Source organism: Eschrichtius robustus, chromosome 2 (genome assembly GCF_028021215.1).
Source record: "Eschrichtius robustus isolate mEscRob2 chromosome 2, mEscRob2.pri, whole genome shotgun sequence".
NCBI lineage: Eukaryota > Metazoa > Chordata > Mammalia > Artiodactyla > Eschrichtiidae > Eschrichtius > Eschrichtius robustus.
In genome coordinates this window covers 154,390,865-154,403,048 of record NC_090825.1, presented here as the reverse complement: position 1 = coordinate 154,403,048, position 12,184 = coordinate 154,390,865, and the positions used below count along the sequence as shown (strand labels likewise).

Sequence of the window (12,184 nt, the reverse complement as noted above, 5' to 3'; positions counted from 1 at the left end):
CACTCTCCCACGCCATAAGCTGCAGCCATCAGCCAAAATCAAAGTATCTTATGGCTGGTATAGTGGGATGGATGGTGGCCCCCAAAAGGATATACCCATGTCCTAATCCTTGACTGTTACCTCGTTTGAAAAAAAAGGTTTTGCAAATGTCATTAAGGATCTTGAGATGGGATTTCCATCCTATATTATCTGGATGGGTCCTAAATAGAATGACAATTGTCCTTATTATACAAGAAGGGCAGAGGGACATTTGAGACAGACAAAAGAGAAGATACAGACACAGAAAGGGGGTGATGTGAAGACAGAGACAAAAACTGAGTGATGTGGCCTCAAGCCAAGGAAGCTGGCAACCACCAGAAGCTGAAAGAGGCAGGGATAGAATCTCCCGTAGAGCATCTGTAGGGAGAGCAGCCTTGCTGACACCTTGATATCACACTTCTGGCCTCTCCAACTGTGAGATAGTAAATTTCTATTGTGTTAAGCCTCCAAGTTTATTAGTCTCCTAGCAAGCACGGAGGACACTTATACAGCATGCATTAAACCTTTTCTAGGCTTCAGCAGTTTACTGCACAAACCTAAATATTTTCAAACAGTCAAAGGTCTCAACTTCCCACCATACATTAAAGACCAAGGCACTAGACTACCTTCCTTGGCAGTACCAAAATATTTTCCACATGGACATTTTCCTCTCCAAAATGTCTGCTCCTTTCTTTTTATTTCTCAGTGTTCCCAGGTAATGCACCAAATGTTAGGGTCTTTTCATTACCTTCCAGCAAGTACAATGCCTTAATTCCATTTGGTTTGGAATAAATTAGGAAATAAGATAAAAGAGGAAAGATGGAGGGCCGAATATTCCTGTTACTGTGGATAACTCTGGCTTGAGAATCCAGTTTGAACTCAATGATCACATAACGGAACCCCAGAATTGGGCAGATTTATTAACTCGTAATACACAGAATGAGACAAACAGTAGACACTCACTCACACTCTCAAGGGAGAGAACAGAATTAGTCAAGGCAAGCATGCTCACTTAATTCTTTTCAAGCTTTCTATATAAGTCACTTGATCACCTTGGGGCAGAGTCAGTAAAGAAGCAGGGCTGAAATGACCCTAAGAGCTCTCTTGACGGGACTGAGACATCAGGAGCAGGAAAGGAACATTCCCTCACTCCCCACCACCACACCTCCAGCAGTAAAACATGATCATCCACATTGACAATGTAAAAGAAATCAGAAACTACGCTAACTCTGATTCACTCTCAGTATACCAACAGCTAATCAGGAGCCTTGTGCAAAAGCATCTTGATTAGTTGCTAATAAAACTCTTTAGAAGCAGACCCCTCCACATGCCTCAAAGGGAAGATGCAGACCTGTATGCTTCAGGATTTTCTCACCAAAACCCCACACAATTTCTTTACTATTCCAGCCAAGTATGGCCTAGCCCTACTCTTATCCCTGTTTTTCTTGGTTTAGTAATAAAGAAACATAGATGGAAATAAAGAAGAGATATCAGGTAGAAAGATATAAAATAGTGGGGAAAATAATATAAGTAAAGTCAAGTACCACCACCATTTACTAGAAGTGAACTTTGAGCACCAACATTAATATTTTTTCCTGTTATATCTGTAAAGTGATAATAAGTAATATGTACATAACAATTTTCAATTTAATCAAATCTCATTTTTATAACTAACTACTTCACAACAAGTAACATGCTAAGGCAGCATCAATAGATGAAAAAAGGTAGTCCCTGGCCCCAAGGAATGTTGCCCAGGAGAACACAGAGATATGTAAAAAATACAATCACAATACAGTGTAGCGAGTGCAACAATCAGGCATGCAGAAGTGCAAGGGTAGCAAAAAGGAGCGTGTGATCACAACACTAAAAAGAAGAGTGCACAAAAGACATAATATGTAAATTGAGTTTTGAAAAATGAAGTGGGTTTCCCAGGTGCCCCATAGGGAGAAAGGAATTCTCGGAGGAGGGAAAAGCATAAATGAAGACAGTGAATTGTTCACATAATCCAGAAGTGAAGTAGGCAATGGCAGGAGAAATGATTGGACACAGGTATCATGAATACTTGCATGTCTGCGTTTTAGCAAGTCCATTCTAAAGGAAACTTTGAGGATCAACTCGGGGGTGGGGGGCCGCGGGGGGACAGAACTAGTCATTCCTGCAAGAAACACTGTACAGTTGTGCAAAACACTGGAACCAGTTTCTACCAACCCACCAAAAAAAATGACTTCAAAGGCAACGTGGTTATCACAGGAAGGGCTTGTTTTTGTGTTTGTTTTCAGTTCATTAGGCCTCACTTAAAATTCTGATTCCACAATGCACTTGCTTTGGGATCTTGAACAACACTCATAACCTCTGCAAGTTTCAGTATAGTAAGTTTATGTGATTACCTTTATCTGTAATATCCCTGTGTTGCAATCTTAATTAATTAAAATTAATTCATCTTAACCTTAATCTCAAGTTCAGGTCAAAGACTAGTTCCTCTGTGACTTCTCCTCTGAACTGATTCAAAAGCCTTCTCTCCTGTCCTCATTTGGCTTCTCTTCTCTTATGGAATCTCATAAGAACTTCTACGACCTCTTTGGTTTTTTGTTGTTGCTGCTGTCTGTTTGTTTGTTTTTTAATTGAAGTATAGTTGATTTATAATGTCGTGTCAGTTTCAGGTGTACAGCACAGTGATTCCGTTTTCAGATTCTTTTCCCTTAGAAGTTATTACAAAATATTGAGTATAGTTCCCTGTGCCATAGAGGAGATCCTTGTTGTATCTGTTCTATGCCTTCTTTGAATGACCGTAGCACTTGTTGTCTGTATCATTTTTATGTCTGTTGTGGCTTTGTGACTGAACAGGAAAATTTTCTATTTGTTCATGTCCTGGCCTTTCCTTAAAAATGTGTTCATTTATCTATTTCATATTTATTGACTACATCTTAGACACCGTGTTAGCTGCTTGTTCTAGATGTTAGTAAAATATAGACCTTCCCGCTCAAAGGGTCACAGTATTTGTGGGAAAACAAAAAAGTGAACAACCTATGTCTCAAATAGCTTTGTACTTCCCGAAGAGAACACACCTCATAGGTACAATAAATATATGTATTATAAATAAATGTATAAATAGTTAATGGCATTAAAAACTTGAGATAACTGCTTTTCTATTCTGAGGAAATGATGATTATATTTCACCAGGAGCTCAATACCACTCTGAGAATGAGGGCTTAACCCCCATCCTGACTCACTGCATCGCTTTCTTAGATGAAAATAGACAAGTCTGTACATACTCTCTATAAAAAGGCTTATCTGGCATGAATTTCAAGTAGCAAGAAGAAAAATTCAAGAGGTTCAGAGAAGCATCCAGAAGCTCAGATGATTGTCTGGCACTAATACAACTTGCTTGACAGGAAAATAGAGCTGTAATTCTCACAAAATTAGATGATCTTTTAAGAATTTCAAAACCTCCTGCTATTAATTGGAAATCCTAGAAGAACAGCTTCTTTTAAACTATGCTGATAATATGCTTTACAGCTTAATATTCAGAAGCCTATGTTGTGGCTAAGTGAGCGTCAGGAAAGAAGGAAACTTGTGGTTTAGCTCCATTTACTCCGGAACCTCTGGTCAAAACATCTGCTTCTGTGCTCAGCCATCTTATCATCTGTACAATGGAGGCAACTCTAAGAAAACATAGTTACAGAGATGTTGCACAGCTTCAGGTGTCATTGTCTTCATTTGTTTCAGAAAACCAATCACATCTAAGCTACGACTGAAAGAGTGCAATGTTATTTGGGGTCTTCTAGTGCAGCTCTGTCAAAGTAAAGAAAAGGAAAGGGGCCTAGAATAACTATAATTTTCCCAAGAGGACACAATTATTTTATGGTAAATCTGGGTCAAGAACGCTGATCTCTTTGATGCCATTCCATTGTTCTTTCGTTGGGTTCTGAACAACCCAGAGAAAGAAAGAGAAATAAAATTCCTATGTGCTGTGTCACTGGTACAGGACGTGGCAAGATTGGAATTGGAGAACTACATATTAACAGGTATCTGCGAAATTCTTCAAACTAATTGAGATGTATACCAGGTACATAAAAAACAGTATGTGTTCTCAAGATGATTCTGTGGAATGAACAGAACTGGTAACTGAAGGTGTGTGTGTGCTGCAGTTCTAAACAGGATGGGTGAATTCTTGTTTTCTGGCACCTTGAAGACTCCACCCCAACATACATATTAAAATAAAATTAACATTTGAACTGGGTCATATTTAATTCTACATGCTCCTGTAAGTCAGCAAAATATTCCATATACCATTTAAGTTGTCACTCACTTTTTAACTTGATTTTTAATTTCTAAAAGTCTTTGCAAACACAAAACAGAGGTTGGAAAATGGTATATGGGAAGCTGCAGAGATGAAATAAGCTTATTTCATTTGGCATAAAGATGAATACCCAAACAACTTCTTCATAGCTGACAGTGTCCAAATCTGCTATCTTCATTTTGTAGTCAAGGCTTCCGGAAAAATATGCTAACGGATTCCTAATTACCCAAATGCCCCATATCTGTTTCAGTAAGTATCATTATATACTATGGAAATTTTTCTCAGTGACAGAGAAAGACATCCTGGCTGAACATCCCCCTGCCCATGACACAGAGATGATGGTCTCAAGCTATCTTGAAGGTGCTGGAGCCTACTTTATCCGTTACTAATATTAACGGAGGACAAAACTTAATATTCCGTTTGCTCTGTATTTGTTAAATCACGTCTTCCCTTCATTAAAATGGATGGCCCATAATTGAGTCTGTAGTGTGTGTGTCATTGGAAACTGAACAAATTTTTGTTGGTTTTATTAATGTCATAGGTTTCTAGGGAGGGTCTATTCAATAACTAAGTCTAGTTTCTCAGTTACCAATAAATTATGATGTAACTTTGAATAAATTAAGCTCATCATAAAGGAAGGATACTGATAGTTGCTACTACCCCTTCACTGAGGGGCTCTTGTAAAGCACTAAATAAAGTAACAGAGGTGTATATGCATGCATATATTTTCAATGATATTTGTACACACTTAAAAAGAACTCTACAGAATGCATTATAAAACTCTTGATGCTGTGTGTCCCTAGTTCCCAGCTCTCTCATTAAAACTACTTAAATGAACAATATCGTATCTATTAGGATAACTATCAGAGTACTCCAAATACTACTTCTTGCAGTACCCTGTCCCAACCATTTGCCTTCCTCTTCCCATTAGTCCTTAATTCAGAAACCCCAGAGGTTTGTTCATTAATTTATGAACATATTTCTTCATTCAGCCAAGAAAATTGATTGATCCCTTACCAAATTTCAGGCACCCTTCTTCAGTATGTTTTATAGGCATGTTCAGGAAACACAGCAGTGATCAACACAGATGAATATAGCCTCTCTCGAGCTGAGGGGAGAGACAAAAGTAAAGAAGCAAATATAAAATCATAAGTTTAAATATGTAAATAAAAATTAAATAAATGGGTAGAATAACTAGTATATCAGGTAAGTGCTGGAGAAAAACAGCAAGCAGGGAAGGGAGATGGAGATTGTTAGCTGGTAGGAGGAGGCTGCGATCTGAAAGTAAGTGATCAATGAGGGCTTTCTGGGGAAGATAAAATTTCAGAGGGAACTTAAGGTTGTGAGAGGGAGCAAGGTGCATATCTGGGAAGTGAATAGTACAAGCATAGGGAACAGTCAGATGGAAGGGCAATGAGGCAAGAGTGGGTTTGGAGTATCCAAGGAGCAGAAAGGATGTCAGTGTGTGGAAAACAGAGGGAGCAAAGCGGAGAGGAGAAGGAAACAGTCAGAGAGGAAACAGAGGCCCAGATTTCTAGGGCTGTGGAGGCACTTTGAGGACTTTGCTTTTCCTGTGAAGAAGCCATTGAAGAGACTTGGGTGACATGATCTGACCTGTTTTAATAGGATCTCTCTGGATGCCATGTTGATTAGAGACTGTAGGAGAATAAGGACAAGCCCCAGAAGACCAACAGTTGATTCAAAGAAGTGATTTACTCAAAAATGCGCCTCCTCCTCAGTGAGGACGCAGAGCCGGGATCGGCAAATACTGGCCACAAATCAAATCAGGCGCTCAGCCTGGATCTGTGTGACTGTGAGCTAATAATGGTTCTCACGTTTCGAAAGGCTGTTGAAGAAAAAAAGGGAGGAGAAGCTACAGAAACTGTATATGGCCCACAAAGCCTAAGACATTTAAAATCCAGAAAATGCTTTCCAACACCTGATGGAAGGCATCTGGCTGGTAGGAGGTCCTCAGCAAAATTTGGAAGAGGAATACATGAGTCAATTAGTTCCTGAAAACATTGTAAAGTGATAGGTGTCAAGAAACATTTATGCCTTCACCCTTAACCTTCACAAATGATGCCATTTCCATTCAGCTATTGAAAAATATATTCTGGCTTTCAAAACAATAAACCAGAAGGCATTTTCTCACATAAGCAAGGTCATAAACAACTGTCAGCTAAAGTTGAAATAGCAACAAATCAAATAATAACACAAAACATTTTTATAGATTTTTAAACCTTATAAAGCATTTTCATGTTCATTATCTAATTTAATCCTCAAATCAACTCCATGAGATAGCTAGTATTTTCCCATTAGAAATGACCACATATTAAATCCTTAGTGATTGCTCAAGAAAAGCTGAAATCTTGAGTGTTACATCTATTAATGCCAAGGTTGGGTTTTTTCCCATGGGAACACTGGATGCTAAAATCAACAGGGATTTTCAGCGCAAGATGGCAGACTAGGAAACCTTTACTTTCTGTTCCTCCTGAAACCATGTTTAAATAAAACTGTAGAAATACCAAAATTAAGCAACCAATAAAAGCCAAGACATTGTGGAAGTCATCAACCACAGAAAGATTTCAACACATTTTGAGAAGGCAAACAATGAAATGGAGGAGCCATGAATAAAATAATTAAGAAAAGACTCCCCTAAGTAGGGTCTGCACAAAGCCAGTCAGCTTTTGCTGAGCTCTGGTTATAGTCAAGGGCAGAGGAAAGAAGAGGGGCTGAAACAAGGAGACAAAAATCATTTTAGGAACAAAAGTTCATTTAATGAGCTCCAGGGAACACTCAGCCTGCTGCCATACAAACTCATGAATTACAATGGATTGTTGGTAAGCAAGACAAGAAAACAGGGAACAAACAAAACAAACAAAAATCAGGACATTGTTTCTTACTGAACTCTTCTCAAATGAGATCAAGGAATTATGGTTCAATGCCACAGCTGTAAATCATTTCTGCTCCTGGAGAGGTTAGAAAGGGCTTATAATATTTACCCCTTTTTTTCAGACAGAATTTAGGTCTGAGCAAAACCTTTTGTGTCCTCAAACCTCAAAGTTTATTGGGGATGGAAGTCCAAATTAGCTGTCACATATCATAAAAAGAATCTCATGGGCAGAGGGTCAAACTAATTTTGGAATATATGAACTATGCCCAGTGTTATTTTCAATAGATTTTAAACTAAAATATATAAATAAATTTTTACTCATCTATATGACTCTGGGTTCTGAAACTTCTACATGTCACATGCGTGATACAGAACACACAATGTCAGCCCCAGGAGAGAGAAAACACTCCAATGAAGCAAGCCAAAGAAACAAGTTTCAAACAAGGTAAAGTGATGTGTAGACCAGGATTTTTCAATTCTTTCCTGTCATGCTGAAGCTTCCAGCTCCTGAATAACAACACATGTTTCCCTTGCCCTAGACACCCAAGAGTATGTCTCCTCTCTTGGGCATAAGAATCGCTAGAGTTACATATGTGTAGTAAACAGTGGACCCAGCTGGCATACTCACAATGACCAAATTGTGTTGATCGTACTTTAAACCAATACGTCGCTCCACGATGAAGTTGCAATAAATGATATATTTGCTTTCCAGACATGAATGAGATATGCCTTACTGGATATACTCCAGGAAGGCCAGAGAAACTGGAATAACTTACTGGTGAATTTCTTTCCGGATAGCCCATGATTTATCTAGAATATAAGCTTTACGTATCTGGATCCTTCAAACTAGACCAAAGGGAAAATCTGGGCTGCAAGCCTCAATTAGAAATGTGGGACGCTGCTATGCTGACAACTGGTGCTCCCTGACCTGTATCTTCTGAGACTAGAACCCAGTGTGGTGGATGAGCAATTCATGCGTTGAACAAAAGAAGACCTCCTACAGGGCAGTGTATGTGTTCATCACACGTATGGCACTTAGGGCTAAGTACCATAAGGGCCACAAGAAAAAAAAAAAAAAAAGTAACACATGAAGCATACATGATAAGGAGGCGCCACAGTCCAGAGCACGAGCTCTGGAATCACACAGGCTTGCTTCGAATCCCGGCTAAGCCACTACCATCTGTATACCCTGAAGAACAGTCGAAGGTTTATATGTTGTTTTACCAAATTTCGAAAAAGAAGTGAACAAAGAACCTATCTGCCAGGAAGGGACATCGTGGGGTGCAGCACCCAGTCGGGTCAGGGCTCTGCATCCCCTGCTCAGAAACCTTCGCCACCTGGCTCATGGTGATGCTGGCAGCTGAGCAGCCCTGGAGAAGGTGCTCCCGTCATCAGGCCTCGCAGAGAAGCTGGGGAGGTCCCTGGAGGAGGCGGGCCACAGCCTGGCAAGCTCTGGGTGCCTCCTGCACTCAGCTCTGAACAGGCTCTGGCCCCTGGGACCCTTGTGGGGGAAGGGCTGGCCGATACATACGCAGGGCTGAGGGGCCTGCAGAGCCGGTGCCCAGGCAGGGTGAGCTCTGCAGGAGAAGGCTTCCACAGTCCCCAACAGTCTCCGCATAGTGGCCCATCCGGTGCCAAACACCTGTCGCCCACAGCGAGAAGTCCCAGCCACTAGAAAGTCCAGAAGGGGTCGGGCTATGGGGCCCCGCCCTTTGCCCTTGGGCCGGGCTTTCTCCACGGGCTGGGCTTGCATGCGCCCCCCGCCCCACCCCCTGCCCCACCCACCCTTTCTCTGTGACGAGTACAATGGACATGGCACAAGCGCCAGGCTGAGCCATCCAGTGTCCAGTGCGTGCTAGACCTTGAGAGGAGGTGAAGCTAAGGAGAAGCTCTCCCAGTTTCACACTCTGTTCTCGGATCGCTTGGCGCACAACCGGTCCTACATGGGCAATTTACTATGCAAATTTCGTACCTGGCTCCACCACCGCCGCCGGCCCCACCGCCCGCCCCGCCGCCCGCCCCGCCGTGGGGCCCCGGTGGGCTGTCACCCGCTGGTTTTGCCTTCCTGGGAGGCTGCCACATCTGACCGGGACCACCCTGCTGCTCCAGCGCCTGCCATCTGCCCTGAGCAGGGAGTCAACGTCAGGAAGCTGGTACCATCCAGTCACCTCCCACTGAGGAGACGGGGGCTGGGGAAAACAGGGGCAGAATGGAAAATGACAGCCTGGGAAGGAGGTGAGAAGAGGGAGGTGAAGGTCCCATCCCATGCCATGGTGTCCTCTGCCCCAACCGCATGCTGCTCCCTGCTGCTGGAGAAGCCAACAAAAACAGTGCTGGGTGAAGACCACCGGCCCAAATCACCAGGCTCACTGATGTCTGGGAAGGAGCTGCAGCGTGAAGAGTCTTCACGCATCCCAACAAGAAGCTCCTCTTCCCTGCTATCTACCAGCAGTAGGCCCTGGAAGCGGAAGATTCCCCTGCCGCTTTTTCTGCCGCTGCCAAGGCTGAGGTCGCCCGCGTCGGGGAACGAGGCACTGACGTGGGATCGAGGTGAGCTGCCCCCTCCTCCTAAGCTTCCGTGCTTAGCTGCTGCCAAAAACCCAGGCACCTTGGAGAAGAACATTCAGTGTCACTGGAAAAAGATCCCCAAGAATATAAGGAAGGTCCAGACACCGTCCCATGAAAAAGAACCCCCATCTGTGTAGATCCTACCCCTCCTTTATACTCACCTACCCCTCTTCCAGCCCCTACCATCGATCCCCCTATTGTAACTGGGCAGCCGATGACTTCTGTGGCAATCCCTTCCACCAGCATGGTCACGGCATCTGGAAGTTTGACCTTGCAGCCTAGTGTCTACACGGACACTACTGCCCCTTCCCAAGCTGTCATTGTTAGGTCTCCCCCAGGTTTCAGGGTGGAGCAGAGGCACCTTACAGGGATACCAGTGTCCATCACTCTACCTGTGCCGATGGTCCCCTGCGCCACCCCAATTTTTAACCATCCCTTTGGCCCCCAAACCAACCCTCAGCCCATATTTGGGACCTCTGATGGGCAGCAGAGGGGCTCTCTCCCTGGTGCTCCTGTTTTCTCCAGCCGCCCATTTACGGCTTCAGGTCCTGTTTTCCCCAGCCCCCCATTTATGGCTTCAGGTCCTGTTTTCCCCAGCCCCCCATTTACGACTTCGGCCGTCACCGGTGCTTCAGCAGGCAGCAGCTCTGACACTGTACCTATGGACACTACACCTCCTTCCCAGGCTGTCATTTTCCATTCGGCTCCTGCTTTCCCCAGCCCCCCATTTACAGCTTCGGCCGTCACCAATGCTTCAGCAGGCAGCAGCTCTGACACTGTACCTATGGACACCACACCTCCTTCCCAGGCTGTCATTTTCCATTCGGCTCCTGTTTTCCCCAGCCCCACAGTTATGGCTTCGGCCGTCACCAATGCTTCAGCAGGCAGCAGCTCTGACACTGTACCTATGGACACCACACCTCCTTCCCAGGCTGTCATTTTCCATCCGGCTCCTGTTTTCCCCAGCCCCCCAGTTACGGCTTCGGCCGTCACCAATGCTTCAGCAGGCAGCAGCTCTGACACTGTACCTATGGACACCACACCTCCTTCCCAGGCTGTCATTTTCCAGTCTGCCCCTGTCTCCAGGCAGAACCAATAGACATTTCACAGGGCTGTTCCTAGTTCTGGGAACACACCACCCAGTGGTAGCAATGCCTCAGCCCATGACTCGACTCATTTACCTGCAACGCCGGCCAACAGATAGACCAACACTTCAAGCTTCCTTGGACCCAGGTCTCCCGTCTCAGGCCACATTGGGGGCCAACGATGGGCAGAGGCCTAACGATAATTTTCTATTGGGAAACCCAGCAGCCTCAGCACAAGATAAAGTCCTAGTCGCCCCTGCAGCCTAGCCACCGCAAGTCAGCATCATGCCGGCAGCTTCGCCAGCTTCCCTATTCGCCACCACCAGCAACACGCAGCCGGCCTTCGGCGACAACCCAGGCATTCTCCCCAGGGCTGTGTCCATTGCTACTGGCTTTGGGCTTGCCACCAGGATGCCCAGTGCTGGGGACAGTGGCTCGCTCTTTGCCGACACCACACCGGGCCCCCTGTTCATGGGACCTGCAGCCCCTACGGCCGGTGGGAGCCTTGGGGTCGGTGTGTCAGCCCCAGGCCTCACTCACTCACAGGCATCCAGACCACTTAACTTTGAGGCAGGACTAAGTGGGGCACCCAGCACCGCTTCTGTTCCTACTTTGGGCCAGACAACCTGCCATCTACCTGACCACGGCAAGGCTGCTGCACTAGGAGGGGCAGGCACTATCCCAGCATTTGGGAACATACCTGATTCCACCTTAAATCCAAATACCTGGGGCCTACCTGGGCTGAATACAGGTGGTACAGTGATGGCAGGGGACAACACCATCCCCACGATGGGAGGCCCTAGAGTTTCCACTTGCCGTCACTGCACACAGGGCCCATCTGGACGTAGAAAATCTACATTTAAAAGTTCCATCACCAAGGAGAAGAAATCTGTGTCAAGGAACATGTCAGTTTCCACCTTCTAACAGAGCACACCACATCTGTTGCAGTTGCAAGTGTGGTTATCACCCGTGGGTTTCAACACACTTCTAGTTCTACCTTATTTCCAAGCACAAGGGGCCCACCTGCCCACAATCTAGGTGGTGGTCGTCTAGGAGGGAACAACATCATGCCCATGATTGGAGGACCTGCTATTCCCGCTTACAACTGGGACCCACCTGGCCAACACACAGGTGGTGCGGATGGAGGGCACAACATCTCACCGGTGCTGGGAGGCCCTGTGTCAATAACTGCCATCAGACTTGGAACCCATCTGTGCAGAGAACGGGGGGGAGGGGGCATGGGGGACAGCACCACACCTGCTGTGACTGGATACACTTCTGGTGCCACATTCATACAAAGCACCTGAGGCCCCCCCTGGT

At 44.9% G+C, this 12,184-nt stretch overlaps 1 protein-coding gene and 1 long non-coding RNA gene across 4 annotated transcripts in view; both read right to left on the bottom strand.

Annotated features, from left to right (window-relative positions):
- Positions 1-12,184, bottom strand: part of LOC137759783 (ELKS/Rab6-interacting/CAST family member 1-like) — a 901,087-nt gene that overhangs the window by 516,683 nt on the left and 372,220 nt on the right.
- LOC137759785 (uncharacterized) overlaps positions 1-12,184 on the bottom strand; it is a 63,462-nt gene that overhangs the window by 27,055 nt on the left and 24,223 nt on the right. For all 3 annotated transcript variants that reach the window (XR_011073196.1, XR_011073198.1, XR_011073197.1), the window contains exon 3: positions 5,336-5,426. This is a non-coding gene — a long non-coding RNA (uncharacterized lncRNA). The remainder of the gene's footprint in view (positions 1-5,335; positions 5,427-12,184) is intronic.